The sequence below is a fragment of the Equus asinus genome, chromosome 30 (genome assembly GCF_041296235.1).
Source record: "Equus asinus isolate D_3611 breed Donkey chromosome 30, EquAss-T2T_v2, whole genome shotgun sequence".
In the NCBI taxonomy this organism is placed as follows: domain Eukaryota; kingdom Metazoa; phylum Chordata; class Mammalia; order Perissodactyla; family Equidae; genus Equus; species Equus asinus.
Genome location: NC_091819.1, coordinates 22,980,906 through 22,997,909, shown reverse-complemented (window position 1 = coordinate 22,997,909; position 17,004 = coordinate 22,980,906).

Below are 17,004 nucleotides of genomic sequence, written 5' to 3'. Positions count from 1 at the left end.
TAAATTATTTCCACCACAAAGCAGTGATTGAAAACAAACATTTTTGATAAGTAAGCAATCCAAAATACGTAAAAGAATATCAGTGAATCTCTCCCACCCATTTCCTAGCCACCCAGTTCTCTTCCCTGGGACACAGCAGATATAACTGGTTTCTCTCGTAATTTAACAAATGGTTCTGCGTATATAAGGCACGCACAGGTACACACACGCACATGCGCCTCACTCCCGCAGCTCTCTGTTCAAATGTGCCAGGCCTTCCCTGAGCACTTCTATAATGGCGACACACATATATCTTTTTTCCCCTTTTTTGCGCAACTGGCAGTGTGCTATGCAAACTCATCTGCGCCTCGCTTCTTGCACACGTATCTTGAGATCATTTACATCGGTCCGTAAAGAGAGTCTTCATTGTTTTGCTGCTGCAGTGCAGCGTTCACTGACCATTTGACGGACATTGAGGTCATTGCCAAGCTTTGTCTATTGCAAAGGATGCTGCATGAACGTCCCCGAGGGGGGTCATTTCGCTAATAGTGTTGCCTCTGGGGAGCAGGACAGGAAAGGGCAGAGATCCTCTGTTTTCATCATAAGCCTTATAGTGCCACCTGGTTTCTTAAAACTCTGTACACGAGTTACTTTGATTACTATAAAAAAGGACGGTGTGATTTCTTCCAGGGGTGAGGCTGGCTACGTGGGGAGCCCCTCTTATTCTCACCACCATTAGCACACGCTTCCAAGCCCCTTTTGAGCTGCCAGCGCCCACTCCCACTCAGGCTTCATTCTTTTGACATCTCCGCGTTTACTGAGCATCTGCTATGGGCCAGGCACTGGGAGGCTGGGGCTTCAGAGAAAAATAACACGTCTCACATCAGGCGTAATATTCCGCTTGTCCCTCTTAATATATGAGACCAGACACGCACACCATTCTCCCAGGCACTCAGGAGGGAAATGGGCTTCCAGCCCCCTCAGCTGGAGCCAGAGCCACTGGAGTTCATTTGGTGTTAAAGGCTACTTTCTGGCAGGTCCAAGGGCGGCCCTGGGCAGCTGCGTGCTTCCCCATTGCAGTCACCCACCCGTTCTGGACCCCCATCAGTCCCTTCTGAATGCTGCCAGCCCCCTCTGGTCCCCGTTTGTCAAACTGTAAGACTGTCCCCGGGAAAGGACAGGACAAGGGAGACCCTCTGCATCTCCTGCTTTTTCTCCCCCCATTCCTCTGCCCTCTCCCTCCTCCAACTTTGATTTTTTTTTAGTTACAATCACTTCTCCATTTCCTCTTCTCACCCAGTGATTATCTCGGCTTTAGCTGTGTCCCTGAGCGTCTAAGAGGAGCTGAGGCCCTGAGGCCATCCATCTGCCACCTCCCTTTGACCCAATGGACGATAGAACCTAGCATTTCCACAGCGAGGTAGGCACACTCCTGGTTTAACTGGGCGAAAAAATTAGGCCTTCCTGCGTAGTTTTCTGCCTCAGTTTACCCACAGCCAAGCATCCTGATGAACTTGATTGCCATCAGAGTGACCTTTACTGAGCACTGCCCTGGGCATTAGACCCTTGAATCCCCCCAGTGAGCCTGGAGGACAGTATTGCTATGATCCCCACTTTATAAACGAGGAAACCTAACCTGCTGGGAGGTCACGCAGCTAGGAGGTGGCAGAGCTGGCATTTAAAGCTGACCTGCCTGTCTCCAGGACAAGGCTCTCAATCTCAGCGTCGTGCGGTTCACCCTCTAAACGTGGGTCAAGCATACTTTCTGTTTTCTTTCTGGTGAGCATGGGCCTCATCAATGACCCACACTGACATCAACCCAGCAACCACCACTATCTGGGGGCAGTTTTTCTGTTAGCTGAAAATCCACTTAATCCTGCTATCTGGTGGCCTCATTTCTTCAGCTGGGCTGCAAGGACTCATGACACTTCATCGAGGCTTCGCGAGATTCACAGCTGCCTTCCAGCATGAGATTTCGTCAAGGCTTCCTCTCCCCAGGCTCCTGAGTTCATAACCGCCGCACGCCCAGCACACTCCTGCGGCCCTGTGTCACCCGCGGTCCTATTTGCTAGCTGGGCCTGGCCCTGTTGAAGTGGCTCTTTCGCCCCACCAAGAGCCGGGCCAAAAAGGCTGGCGGTGTTTGGAAGTGGCAGTAGGCAGTGGGACGGGGCGGAGGGTGGAGCGCGATGGCTGCTGCAAATGTGGCAGGAGTGGGAATTAAAATGGATGTGGCAAGTAGCCGGCACAGGGATGAAGAGATGCGCTCCTGCGTCAGCCGGGGGCTCTGCCTGGAAGATGGACTGGGGCCCCGGGTTCCTGCCTCCAGGCCCTTCCTCCTCCTCTGGGGCACAGCTTGCAAACTGACGCCTGGAGGTGGCAGGCCAAGACCCTACACGGTCCTGGGGGCCGTGAAACGAACCGCATGAGAAGTGTGCTGGGCAAATGGTCAGGGCTCCCTGGTGTTAGCTCTTCGTGTGCTTGTGATTGTTAGTGGAGTGACTGTGACTCTGCCCCTGACCACTGTTGTCCTTCAGCAAAGTGACACTGGATTTCCAAATTTGTCAAAGAAGCCGGGGATCTGCATTTTTGTTTGAAATCTGCCATTTTTTCCATATTGGCAACTAATGCAATTAGAACAAAAACAAACTCATATGCGGACCAGATGAAATCAGCTTGTGGACCCCGCTCAGGCCTGCGGGCTCTGCCCTGGAGCCTGTGGCAGAAGCCCTGTGACCCAGATCCTGCAACCTCCAGGGACTGGGAACCTGGTCGTGGCAGTCTGCCAGGCTCCTGGCGTCCACACCCCTCCACACACACAGACTCTGGAAGCACCCCGGGGGTGAGGCATGCCCAGCTGAGCCCTTGAGCCTGACAAGGGGCCCGCTGCCCTTCCAGCCTGGCAAGGAGAGCAGCAGAGGGAGAGCCAGGCAGCCAGGGAGAGGAGGGCTCACACAGATGTCTTCAAGGATGGGCTTGAATTGGATTCAGTCCCTTCTACCTCATACCTCCACCGATGGGACTAGCGATCCTGCACCTGAGGTTTGGCCCTCTGCCTTAGAATCCTGACCACAGTGGGCTGCCATTATTAGCGGACATGGCCTTTCATGTCAAAGCACAAATAAAGGGAGAGAAACATAGCTCTAACAGGCACAGAGAACTCCCGTGGCTGTCGTCTGCCAGCTTGTTGTTAGTGCCGTGGAGCGGCTTCCGACTCCTGGCGCCCTGCACACAGCAGAGCGGAACCCTGCCCGGTCTTTTTGTGCCCTCCTCTCCCCTCTGGCACTCTATCAGACAATGCTCCCTGCTACTCGCTGGGTTTCCATGGCCTATTTTTTCAGAAGTGAGTAGCCAGGTCCTCCTTCCTAGTCTGTCTCAGTCTGGAAGCTCCGCTGAAACCTGTCCACCATGGGTGACTGCTGGTATTTGAAATCCCGGCGGCACAGCTTTCAGCATCACAGCAACACGCAGCCACCACAGTACGACAACTGACAGATGGTGGTGTGGTTCCCTGACCGGGAAAGGAACCCTGGCCATGGCAATGAGAGCGCAGAGGCTTAACCACGGGACCACCAGGGCTGGCAGATAGAAGGACCCCACGCCTGCCAGGCAGCCTGTCTCTGCATGGTGGGTGGGCTGGGCGGGAACGGCTCCCAGCAGGGGCAGTTGACTCTCATGGCCCATAGTTCCCAGTGAGAGGGGGCTACGTCCCAGCAGCCTCTAGAACCTTCCATGGGCTCCCCCCTTCTCTCCAAAGCTCCTCCCAGCTAGGACCCGGCAAGAGTTCTGCTGATGTTTTATGTAAGGGAATGTCCTGTCAGCCCTCTTTGCAGGAGAATCTGTCTTTGAGAAAGGTGATCATCTAGGAACAGGGAGGGGCCGTGGGAAACAACTCAGTCCCGTCATCAGCATCATCATTACATTTTTGTTGATTTTAACAGCTTTATTGAGGTATAATTGACATACAATACATATTTAAAATATGTGATTTGATAAGTTTCAACACGTACACACCCGTGAAACCATCAACATAATGATAATGAACATATCCATCACCTCCAAAAGTTCCCTAGGGACCCTTGGTAACCCCTCCCCCACGTCTCCCCCCACCCACAGGCAACCACTGATCTTTCTGTCATCAGAGAATAGTTTGCATTTTCTAGAGTTTTGTATAAATGGGATCTTACAGTAGGTATTCTTTTTTTGTCTGGCTTCTTTCACTCAGCATAATTATTTTGAAATCCATCCACATTGCTGCTTGTATCAGTAGTTCCTTCCTATTTGTTGCTGGGTGGTAATCCATTATATGACCATAAATACTTTTGATTAGTGCTTCCTATATGCCAGGCACTGTACCAGTTAGTTCACACACATTATCTCTTTTAATCCTCAAATCGACCCGCAAAGAAGAACTGTGATCTCGACTTTACAGTTGAGGCAACCAAGGCTCAGAGAAGGTAAGTAACTTTCCACAGGTCACACAGCAGGTAAGTGGAAGAGCCAGGATTTGAATTTAAGTCTTGTGCAGCTTTCCCTCTTGAGGTCCTGGCCATCCCAGAGGTCCCGGGCTCCTCAGTAGCAAGATGCCTTGGACCTTCCCTTCCAGCTCACCCCACAGGCTCTAGAGCATAGTGGAAAAGGGTCCGGCCACCTTGGACCCTCCATGGGACTATTTCTACATTGACTGTGGAGAGGAGGCGGTCAAAGGAAAGGGGCGGGAGCACCCGGAGGCGTGAGCCCCTCCTACACCGTGTCTCCCCCTACCCCGCTGTTTGCAGAAGAAGATTTTTAATAGGCTCAACTTGTTTCTGCGCCGAGGTGGAACACGCTCCCTGAGCCTATCAATAGAACGAGGCAGAAGGGCGACCGCGCGGCAGATTGCAGGGGTGGGTGGAGCGGCTCCGCAGGCGTGCTGGGCGCGGGAGAGAGACTCGCCGCTGCCGGCCCCTCGCTTCCCCTTCCCCTCCATCCGCTCCGCAGCTGGAACTGGGCTGCTCCATTCACAGCTGCCTTCCCCGTGTTCCCAGGATCCCGCAAAGGCCTCTGGGAGTGGGGCTGCAGGGCAGATGGGCACAAGGAGGCGTGTCCCTTCCAGCCTCAGGTCCCCATCTGGGAATCCCGAGAGCAGGCTCCTGCCGGTGTCTCGGAAGGTGACCTCTCCTGGTGCCGCGCAGACAGGCAGGGATCCGGGTCGCCGATGGCCCACCCCACCCGCCTCCCCTGGAACCGGGCACCGCCCCCCCTGGCATCTTCATCTCTCCCTCTCCCCCTGCTCCTTCTTTGGGGCGGCTCTCCTTTCCCCAAAACAAAAACTTTCTCTTGATTCTGCTCCCCTCCACATGGCCTCTTCTTTATGGTCAAATTTCCTAAGTTATTTCCTCAGACGCCCTCCCGCCCCCTTGAACTAGGTTAAACTCCCGGGGATCCTCTCCCACGAGTTCCTTTCGGTGCGCGCATCCTACCACCTGTAATTCCCCAGCGGAAAAGATGGTGCCCCGGGCCGTCAGTGCCCTGGGCGGGGCCTCGCCCATCCTGCTCCTTGTCTCCCCAGCACCCAGCACAGTGTCCGCATCCAGCAGACGCTCAGGGAATAGCTGATTTCTTGAAATAAAGTTTTAAAACTTGCAAAATTGAACAATGTATTATTTAGAGGTACATATATTTAGTCAAACTATAAAAAGCAGGAGAATCGCATGCTCAAAATCAGGGTGGGGGCCACACCCATTAGAATGGCTGTTATTAAAAAGAAGACAAAAAACCAACTGAAAATAACAAGTGTTGGCATGGATGTGGAGAAATTGGGACTCTTGTGCTTGGCTGGTGGGAATGCAAAATGGTTCAGCACTTGAAAACACCATATGACAGTTCCTCAAAATATTGAACACAGAATTACATTTGATCCAGCAATTCCGCTCCTGGGTGTGTACACAAAAGGATCGGAAGCAGGGACTCAGATATTTGTACACCGACGTTCACAGCAGCGTTATGCACAATGGCCAAAAGGTGGAAACAACTCAAATGTCCATCAACAGATGAACAGATAAATAAAGTGTGGTCTATACATACAATGGAATATTATTCAGCCTTAAAAAAGAAGGAAATTCTGACACATGCTACAACACGGATGAACCCAGAAGACGTTATGCTAAGTGAAATAAGCCAGCCATAGCAAGACATTTACCATATGATTCCACTTACATGAGGCACGTAGAGTAGTCAGATTCATAGAAACAGAAGGAAGAAGGGTGGGTGCCAGGGGCTGGGGGTAGGGAGGAATGGGGAGTTAGTGTTTAATGGGTACAGAGCTACAGCTTGGGATGGTGAGAAAGGTCTGGAGATGGACAATGGTGATGCTTGCAGAACAATGTGAATGTAGTTAATGCCACTGGACTGAACAGCTAAAAATGGTTATAATGGCAAGTTTTGTGTTATGTGTACTGTACCACATAAAAAACAACAACCACCCCAGGGGGAGGGAGAGGGCTGCATGGAGGATTGCGACTGTAGTGGGGTGAGTACCCGGGTACTCATTCTGCTATACTTGTTGAGTTCATCGCCTGTCTTCAGCCACGCCTCGCTCCTCTGAACTGCATATGTATGCTATGTCCCTTATTTCACGGGTTCTAAGACACACATGTTAAAAATTTAATCTCTCTGAAATTGGGATGCAGCTCACAATCAGTAGGATCAGAAAAAAATAGCCTTATACCGGAGTTTGTTTAGCAGGCCGTTATCTTTGTCTGTGGTACGAAAATAATGATGCTTCTGACGATTGATGGTGCCTTAGAGTAGATGAAATACAGGGTATGTGTTAGTAAGTAAAAATATTTCATAATACATTCTAACAGCTCTATTGAGGTATAATTCACATACACGCGATTCACCCACTTAAAGTATACAACACAATGGTTTTTAGTGTATTCACAGAGTGGTGCAATCACTGCAGTCAATATGAGAATATTTTCATCAGCCCAACAAGAAACCCTGTGCCCATTAGCAATCGCTCCCCACTTCCCTCTGCCCTCTCGGCATCAGGCAAGGGCTAACCTACTTTCTATCTCTGTAGATCTGCCTGCTGTGGACATTTCATATAAACGGAATCATACAATATATGGTCTTCCGTGACTGGCTGCTTTCGCTTAGCATGTTTTCAAGTTTCATCCGTGTTGCGGATGATACTTCATTTTTAAAGTAGTCCATTTACTCCTCAACTGTCTGGAATCTGGCTTCTGAACCCACCACTTTATTGAAATGACTCTTTTATGAGTCACATGTAATTTCCTCATTGTGCAGTCTAGTGGCCATTTCTCAAGCTGCATTTCGACCTCATTCAGCACAAACGTGGGTTGAATGTTAACTAAATGCCAATTCCCATTGGCATCTCTCATCTCCTTCTCCCTGAAATCTCCATCCTAAAATTCCACGCCTCGTCTTCATCCTCCTGTCTCTCTATCCAGGCCTTCTCTGCTTCCTTGGTTCTCCCTTCGCCTCCTCCCTCCTGTGTAGGAATTCTCCGAGACTCACCTTTGGCATTCGTCCTCTCCTCTTAGTCTTTCAGAGATATCCAGCAGACTGGTGTCTCCATCATCAGGCCCTGAACATAATACAAGATGATCAACTGGTATCTTCAGCTCCAACCTCTGTATTTCCAGTTGTCTGCTAGGCATTTCTCTCTGGGTCTTCCCCGGGCACCTCGCACTCCACACCAGCTGGATCTCTCCTCTGCACAGCGCAGCACTTCCGACTTCTCCGAAGCCACCTCAATTCTGCCTTGCACGCTGTCATTCAACAAAAGTCCTTGAGCATCTGCTAGCTGTCCAAGTGCTGGAGACATGTTAGAAAAGAAAATGAAGTCCCTTCTCTCAGAGTTTCCCTTCTGGGGAGAGAGACAGATGGCAAACCATTAACTCCGCAACATGGCAGGTGGTGATGTGTTCTCTAAAACAACTGAATCGGGGTAAGGAGATAAGAAGTGACAGTGGGGTGTGCTGCTCCTCTTCCTATACAGCTCACTCATTCTCCTCCCTCCCGGCCCTGTTCCATGCCCCCAGGGGCAGGCCCATAAGGACTCTTTCACTCAAGCTCCCTTGCTCTCTGACTTCCTATTGGCTTAGGCAGAAAGAGGAGATGAGAGAGTGAGGGGCAGTGGTGTGCTGGTAAATGTTTCTCAGCCGGCTCTCCAAGGAAAAACATCCTGATTTGTAGCATCTGCCCATTTCCCTGGTGTAAATCTCTCCACCTTGAAAGATTTCAAACTATCACCTTGATATTGGATATCGATATTGGAGTTGGAAAGAGATGCACGCAATCAGCCCTCATGAGCGAGCATGAGCAGTTCCAACACACCATTGGTGGGAGGGGGGAGAGGTCTTGGAATACCTTCCCCGCTTTCTCCCATCCTTGGTCCTGGCATGGCCTGCACCCTTCCAGGACTGCAGCTCTAACCAGATGCTGATATTCCACTCCCTCCTCTACCTCTTCAGGCCCGGACTGGGAATGGCTTCTCAACGATGCTGGTCCTGGGAGCATCACTGTCCCTTGTCAGTTTCCCTTCCCTGCCCCCAACTCTTCACTATGGCTCTTCCAAATCCCTGTGGAATGTACATTTCCCGTGGGACCTGGACTCATGCAGGAGGGTTGTCCTTTATGGAGGGCAAAGGAAGGCCTTTCTGATACTGTAACATGAAGCAGAGAATGAGGGGGTAAGAAGTGATTCATGTGTTGGTCTTGCTTCCCCCCTCACCCCCAGTTTCCCATTCCAGGGAACCATCTTTCTGGTACTTGATTTCCTGCAGTACCAATCCTAGTTCTTTGGGTGTATCCAAAAAACATTTGTTGAGTTGTACAGAATCAGGACCACCTCTGGCTTTTCTTCTGCTCTCTGAAAAGCGTTCCTTGTGCCTATGAATTTCACTAATGCTCTTTCATTCCTCATTTGAATCTTCTGTTGGGCCCATGCCCAGCAAGCCAGCACTAGCAGGAGTTGGTATAAAGTCCTCCCACAAAAATTACAGTCCTTTTATAAAAATCACTGGATTTTGGACCAGAGTGGATAATTTACATATGTTTAGAAGATGAATTCAAAAGCCACTAAATCTAAGCCTGTGAAATAGAAATGAGCGCAATTATGTTTAAACTCAATGTGAAGGCCAAGATGGTGAAATGGCATCCTGAGGCTGTGTCACCTTATACAGCAAATACTACCAGGATTCATGCTTCCTGGTGGGTCTGGGTCTGAGAAGATAACACTCCTGCCGTGGTTCTGCCTCACAGGCTCTTAACTGTGCTGTGCCAAGGCAGGCTGGCTGCATGAGGCCCATGGTGTCTACCCTCACCCCACCAACCAGGTGGGTCCCTTGCATCCTGTCAACCAGCCCGTCTGCAGAGGTAAAGTCAGCTTGATAGAAACAAGAGATTTTTTTGGAGAAGATTAGGATTAGGGTTGGGATTTGTGATGGTTAATGTTTGGCTGGGCCATGGCGCCCAGATATGTGGTCAAACATTACTCTGGATGTTTTTCTGAAGGTGTTTTTGGATGAGATGGACATTTAAGTCAGTGGGCTTGAGGAAAGCAGACTGCCCTCCATAATGTGGGTGGGCCTCATCCAATCAGGTGACAGTCTGAATAGAGCAAAGACTGACCTCCCCTGAGGAAGAAGGAATTCTGCCAGCAGGTGGCCTTCAGACGTGAGCTGCAACACCTAGTCTTCCTGGGTCTCCAGCCTGCCGCCTACCCTGCAAATGTTGGACTGGCCAGCGTCCACAATCACGTGAGCCAGTTCCTCAAAACACATCACGTCTTTCTTTATGTATACACAGCCAACTGGTTCTGTTTCTCTGGAGAACCCAGCTAACACAAGGCTGCAGTGGTGATTGGGTTTAGAGCTAGGGTTAAGGTCAGGGTTAGGGTTAGGGTTAGGGTTTGGATTAGGGTTAAGGTTAGGGCAGGGGTTACAGTTAGGGTTGGGATTAGGGTTAAGATGAGAGGAAGGGCAAGGATTAGGGTTAGAATTGGGGTTCATGTTTAGTTTGAAGTTGAGGTAGGGGTTAGGGTTAACATGAAGGGTGCGGTTAGGGTTGGGGTAGAGTCTGGTTAGGATTAGGGTAGGGGTGAAGTTAGGGTTAGAGTTAGGGTTAGGGTTAAGGTTAGGATAGGGACCAAGTGGATTTAAGGTTGAGATTAGGGTTAGTGTTAAAGTTAGGATTGAAGTTAGGGTGAGTATTAGGGAGGGACTTGGATGGAGTATTAATCTGGTCACGGTTTGAGGCTAGATGGGGGAAAATTGATTTCTAACGGTGTGTTGGCAGCTTCAGAGCCTTCCTTACTCCTCCTCCTTCTTCTCCTCCCAAATCATCTCCTAGACATGCCTTCTCTGGCTCTCAGCCTGGGACTCCAGGATTCTCCTGTAAAATCACAGGGTTTAGTGGCGGAAACTTTCTCCTCCTTGGAAAACCTACCCAACTCCTTGTGGCAAGGTCTGCTACCCTAGCGTCCATTCTCTCCTCCTGCTTAGTAGTAGAATCCTGATTTTATTTTGGGTTTCTAGCAATGCTCTTAGCAAAAAGCTCCACTGCCAGAGTCTCCTACAGCCAGATGTGGCCTTGTGACCACATCCTGGTCCATAAGAAATGAGGGGAAGCGCTGGGTGGGGCTCCTAGGATGTCTTCTTTAAAAGGAGATCATGCCCGTCTCTCCATCCCTTCCTTTCTCCTGCTGCCTTGGACTGTAGCTTAACAAGTGGATGGTGCAGCCTGTCACCCTGGGCTGCCTAATTCAGGACGGCTTTTGCACTCCAAGAGAAATAAACGTTTCTGAGCCTCAGTTATTTGGGGTATTATTGTTTCATGCAGTTGAACCAGACCCTGATTAATACAGTCTCCCAGAATGGAGTTACCCTCTTCCCTCGATGCATTCCAAGCACCTGGTGCCTCTGCCATCAGTACATTTAGTCTGTGGTCCTGTGACCCTTGTCCAGGTTTTCTTGCCTGCATTCCTACGTGGCTCTGAGGCACTGGATGGCAAGAACTTAAGTTCCCAGCACATGTATAGTGCCGGGATCAGTACCCTATAAGGGATTCTCAGTGTCCTTATCCTTTTTATTAAACATGGAACCCTGGCTTCCTTGGTCCATGTGTCTGGCTTGAGCATCCTCAGAGCCACCTCTGGATAGGAGGTCTGGAAGCCAGGACCGCCCTCTGCCTGTGCACCAGCTCTGCATGGACTGCCACCATGCCTCTCTGTTTAGGGTGACCAGGCCAGGAGGAACACAATGGCGTGTGCAAATTCTGCCCTGGCAGGGACTCCTTCGAAATGCAGTGACCACAGTTACATTTGAAATTACATTTGAATTGCCACGACCAGCCCCCTGAGAAGCTGCTGGGACAGGAGGCAATGTAGGCAGTCCTCCTGCAGAGCTGGGATTGAAGGGAAACCTAGGGAGGGCTGCCTCAGGCTTGGGCGGCCGGCCCAACACTGCACGCCCGAGCAGCACGCCCAACACTGCACGCCCGAGCAGCGTTCACATTCTGATTCCCAACTGACTACAGGAAATTGAGATAGTAAATAACAATAACAATAATAACAATTTTTATTGAGGCTTACAAGATGACAGACGCCTTTCTATATGCTTTATCTGGATTGTCTCACCTGACCTTTCATAATCCTGTGAAGTAGATATTATTTTCCCTTTTTTTTTACAGATGCGTGACTGAGGCACAGAGATGTTAAATAACGAGCCCAAAGTCACAGAGCTGGTAAGTGATAGAGTTTGGGTTGGAACCCAGGCAGTCTGAGGCCAGAACCCATGCTCCTAAGCACAGGCTCTACTTCCTCCCTAAACAACCCATTCATTCGGCACAAATAATAGTCCCTGTCTGTTGAGCACTTTTGATGAGCCAGGCTCTGTGCCGGTGTTTCTCAGCCAGGGGGATTTTGCCCCCGAGGGACATGCGGCCACGTCTGCAGACATTTTTGACTGTCACCACTGTAGGGGGGGGTACTGTGGCAGTGAGTATACAAAGGCCAGTGATGCTGCTAACCATCCCACAATGCACAGCACAGCACAGCCCCTTGCCACAAAGACGTCCAGCCCCAAATGTCAGTGGGCCAAGATGGGGAAATTCTGCTCTACCCTAAGCACTTCCCCTTTTCTCATTTAAGCCTCACACCGATCCTGTGAGGCAGTGCTGTTATTCCCATTTCACAGGAGGAAAAACTAAGGCTTAGACTGATAGTAAGTAATTGACCCAAGGTCACATAGCAAATGGATGGGGTGATAATTCAAAGCAAGACGTCCAGGCAGTGTGCTATTTGACTTACATATTGCAGTCAGTTTCCTATGACTGCTGTAATAAATTATATAAACTGAATGTAATTTGTTGGCTTTGCTAATGCGGCAGCTTAAAACAACAGAAATGCATTCTCTCACAGTTCTGCAGGACAGCCATCCGAAATCAGAATCCCTGGGCCAAAATCAAGGTGTCGGCAGGGCCCTGCTCCCTCCAGAGGCCCTGGGAGAGAATCCATAAGCCAGCATTCCTTGGCTTGTGGCCACGTCATCCTGATCCTCAAGGCCAGTATTTCTGAATCTGTCTCGCCTCCATCTTCACGTCGCCTTCTCCTCTGCGTGTGGGCAAGTCTCCCTCTGCCTCCCCTAGAAGGACACGTGATTCCAGTTACGGCTCACCCAGGTGATTCAAAATAACCTCCCCAGCTCAGGGTCTTTACTTTAACCACATCTGCAAAATCCTCTTTCCAAATAAAGGGAAATTTACAAGTTCCAGAGATTATGGCCTGATACCTTTGGAGGCCATCACTCAGCCCACTACACAGATATCTTGCCAACAAGCCTGCACAGTAGTTATATTGGGCCCATTTTACAGATATAACCAAGTTCTGTGGGAGATGATCCGAGCTCCAGGTGTGCATGGTTGAGTCCATGACCCCTGGGAGCTCCGCTTCATCAGAGGAGGAAAAGCCTGTTAGGGAATAACCCCATAGCTACCACACGCACACATGTGTGCTCACACAAGTATCAGTTGACCTGACCAGACGTGGCCTTACAATAATCATGTCTAAATTCAGAAAATGTTTTTAATTGTAAATTGCATAACATTTTTAAAGTGTTGGAGATCAATTTTGAAGCCACTTCTGCTGACTGTATTTGCAAAGTGAAGACATTCTTGTAATGCAAATAACTGCTCCCTGGTCTAGCTGTACCTTCACTCTTACCTTTTTTTAATATGAGCTTTCTTAAGTCAGGGACTCCACCGGCACTTTAATGTACTGATACCTTATATTTGTTCTCCCTTTTCGTTTAACACTTCGTATTGACCAACGGGCTTTGGTGCATATGAGCTCCTTGCTCTGCATGCTAAATCGGGGCAGTATGGGGTGTCCAATGTGATAAGGGAAACAGAACAGGTAGAGAAAACATCAGCAGCTGTTCAGCTTCATCAGGCAGCTCCCAGGGAGGGTGCTCAGAGCATCTCTTCTTCTTCTACCTTCAGGGGATGTAGGGCTGGGCTCATTAAAGCACAGGTCACCACATCTCATCAAAGAAGATATACAGATGGCGAACAAGCATGTGAAAAGATGCTCCACATCACATGTCAGCAGGGAAGCGCAAATTAAAACAACAAGGACACACCGCTACACACCTCTTAGAATGGCCAAAATCTAGACCCCTGACAGCACCAAAAGCTGACGAGGATACGGAGCAACAAGAACTCTCATTTATTGCTGGTGGGAATACAAAATGGTGCAGCCAGTTTGGAAGACACTTAGCTGGTTTCTTACAAAATTAAACATACTCTTACCATACGAACAACAAAGAAGTTGAAAACTTATGTCCACAAAATCCTGCACGTGGATGTTTATAGCAGCTTTTTTCATAATTGCCAAAACTTGGAAGCCATCGAAATGTCCTTCAGTGGTTGAATGGATGAATGAACTGTGGTACATCCACACCATGGAATGTTACCCAGTGCTAAAAAGAAATGAGCTATCAAGCCATGAAAAGACATGGCGGAACCTTGAATGCATATGATTAAGTGGAAGAAGGCAATCTGAAGAGGCTACATACTTCATGGTTCCAACTATATGACATTCCGAAAAGGCAAAACTACGGAGACAGTGAAAAGATCAGTGGTGGCTGGTTGGTGGTGGAGGGAGGGATGAATGGGAGAGCACAGAGGATTTTTAGAGCAGTGAAAATACCTGTACGACATTTACAATGATGGATATATGTCACTATACATTTGTTCAAACCCACAGAACGTACGGCACCAAGAGTGAACCCCAATGTAAACTGTGGACTTTGGGTGGTTATGATGTGTCTACGTGGGTGCATCAGTTGTAACAAATGTACCCTCTGGTGCAGGACATTGATAATGGGGGAACCTATTCATGTAGGGGGGGGCAAGGGGTGTATGGGAAATCTCCGCATTTTCCCTCAATTTTGCTGTGAATCTAAAACTGCTCTAAAAAAATAAAGTCCTTTTGAAAAAAAGCCACATGCACAGGTAACCTAGGAACCTCCATGGTGTTCACGAGACCCTTTATTTACTTATTCATGGGCCGACATTAGCCGAGAGCCTGCCATGTACCAGGTGCTACGGAAATGCAACCGGAAGCAAAAATCACAGCTGACCCCTGCTTTCATGCTGCTTACGCCTGGGTGGGCATGGGCCCCACACCAGGGACCAGGAGGAAAAGGAACATGGCTCTATGAGAACGGCGACCCCTTTGGTTGTACAGCATCCCAACCCCGCATCAAACCTTCCTTAAGACTAGGTCCAAGTACTGTGGATCCCACAGCTCCCACGAGCCTCACTTTCTCTCAATTCCAGCAATTTGGTGAGTTGGCACCGAGTCAGCCCCACGTCCTCATCCCACAAATGCAATGAGTCAGTCTCCTGATCCAACACAGTCAGACCCGGAAGTCGGTGTGTGAATCGAAACGAAGAGTGAAATCATTAAAATGATGTTTCCCTCTAACATTTTATTTTTACGTAAATCACATAAATATCCCTCCGATCTTTCATCAAGGCCTTTCCTTGCTTGTAGATCCGCCGTTTGGAGTGGTGAGTCCTTCTTCCTACAGAAAGCACGCCTGTCGTTTATCCCTGAGGATTCCCAGTCTCTCATTCTTTCAAGTGAAGCCAGATGTTAAAGACGCTTGCAAGGCCCTCTGAGCTCAGAATCCTGATTTCTCAATATTTTTTCCCCAATGTTTTTGATTCTCTCATCCACGTCTAATTTTTTTTTATGTATGATTTGCCTTTATTAAATCCTTCCAAAGTATAGGTTAACTTTCCAAGAAAGCGTTCTGCACTCAGGTTTTATCTGTTCACATAATATCAATTAAATTATGTAAGGGCAATAAAAAATTCAACTGGCATAATCAGATTTGGAACAACTGATTCATGGCAAAAATACATGTCAACTATGGAAGCAAAGTGGCGCAGGGTGCTGGTGGGTGTGGGTGGTGACATTTGACAGAGGGGATGGGGGGCGAAGGTCAGTTAGCTGAACGGGCTGAGTGGGGGTTGGGTAGGAGTGTCTCTGCCAAGTACTCGCCTTGGAAGCAGCCCTGAAGCAGCTGTGGGACCCGCCAGTACAGCTGGGGCATCGGGGCTGTGGGCTGGGGCCCCGTGGAAGGCTCTCCCAGGGCTGTATTGTGTTTCTGGGGCCAGGGGTTAACTAGAGCGGATAAGGCCAAGTGGCCAGAGCAGGCGGGAGGGAAGTAAGGAAGGGCCCCCTTCTGCAGCTGTCACTCAAGCAACCGGAAGCCCATTGGCAGCTCCCAAGATGATCAAAACTGAATTCCCGAGGCCTTGTCCTCTATCTTTGCAAACTTGTTCTTACCACGGAAGAAAAAGTCGTTCACTGCCCATCTCTCAGCAACACCTCTCCCCTGCTCCACTCCCACTGCTGAATGCAGAAAGGAAGAGCGGCCGTTTTTCCAAGCCCTGGCTCCCTGCTGGTCGGGCGGGTGGCGTATGCACAGAGCCTTCAATAAGAAGAGTCCAAAGAGCCGGACCGAAGCGTGGCCCCACCACCCCGGGGCCGAGCCAGGAACCGTCCTGGTCCCACCTCTCTGAGCACTAGTTTTCTTTCCTTTTTTTTGAGGAAGATAGCCCTGAGCTAACATCTGCTACCAATCCTCCTCTTTTTTTTTTCAAGATTTTATTTTTCCTTTTTCTCCCTAAAGCTCCCCCAGTACATAGTTGTGCATTTTTTTTTTTAGTTGTGGGTCCTTCTAGTTGTGGCATGTGGGATGCTGTCTCAGCATGGCCTGATGAGCAGTGCCATGTCCGTGCCCAGGATTCGAACTGGTGAAACCCTGGGCCACCAAAGCGGAGCACGGGAACTTAACCAATAGGCCCTGGGGCCGGCCCCAATCCTCCTCTTTTTGCTGAGGAAGACTGGCCCTGAGCTAACATCCATGCCCATCTTCCTCTACTTTATATGTGGGATGCCTACCACAGCGTGGCTTGCCAAGAGGTGCCACGTCCACACCTGGGATCCAAACCAGCAAACCCCGGGCTGCGGAATCAGAACCTGCAAACTTAACCGCTGCACCACCGGGCCAGCCCCTTGAGCACTAGTTTTCCTGTTGACAGGAGAGGGGTCATACTTCACGCAGGGAGTCTCCAGGGACCACTGGCGCTATCTCCCATGCGTCTCCAGCAGTTAGCATCTCCAGGGCTGAGGTTGCCCAGGGAATCCCTGTGTCTCAAACTGCAGGATCAACAGATGCCTTCGTTTTACTCCAAGGAAAATGATTTAGCACAGTACTTTTGTATTTATGTCAATACGGGCTTTGCATGGAGTAGCATAAGAAATCCCCACGATGATTTAAGATAATGCCAGACTTTAGAGAGATCTTAAAGCTGCACGAAAGCCGCATCGGCTACACCACAGGCCCCGAGAGCAAAATCACCAACTTCCACCATCCTGCGCCTGGGCTCATCCTAGGGGAAGGTTGAGACAAAGTGGATTATGTGAATATACTTTGTAGAATG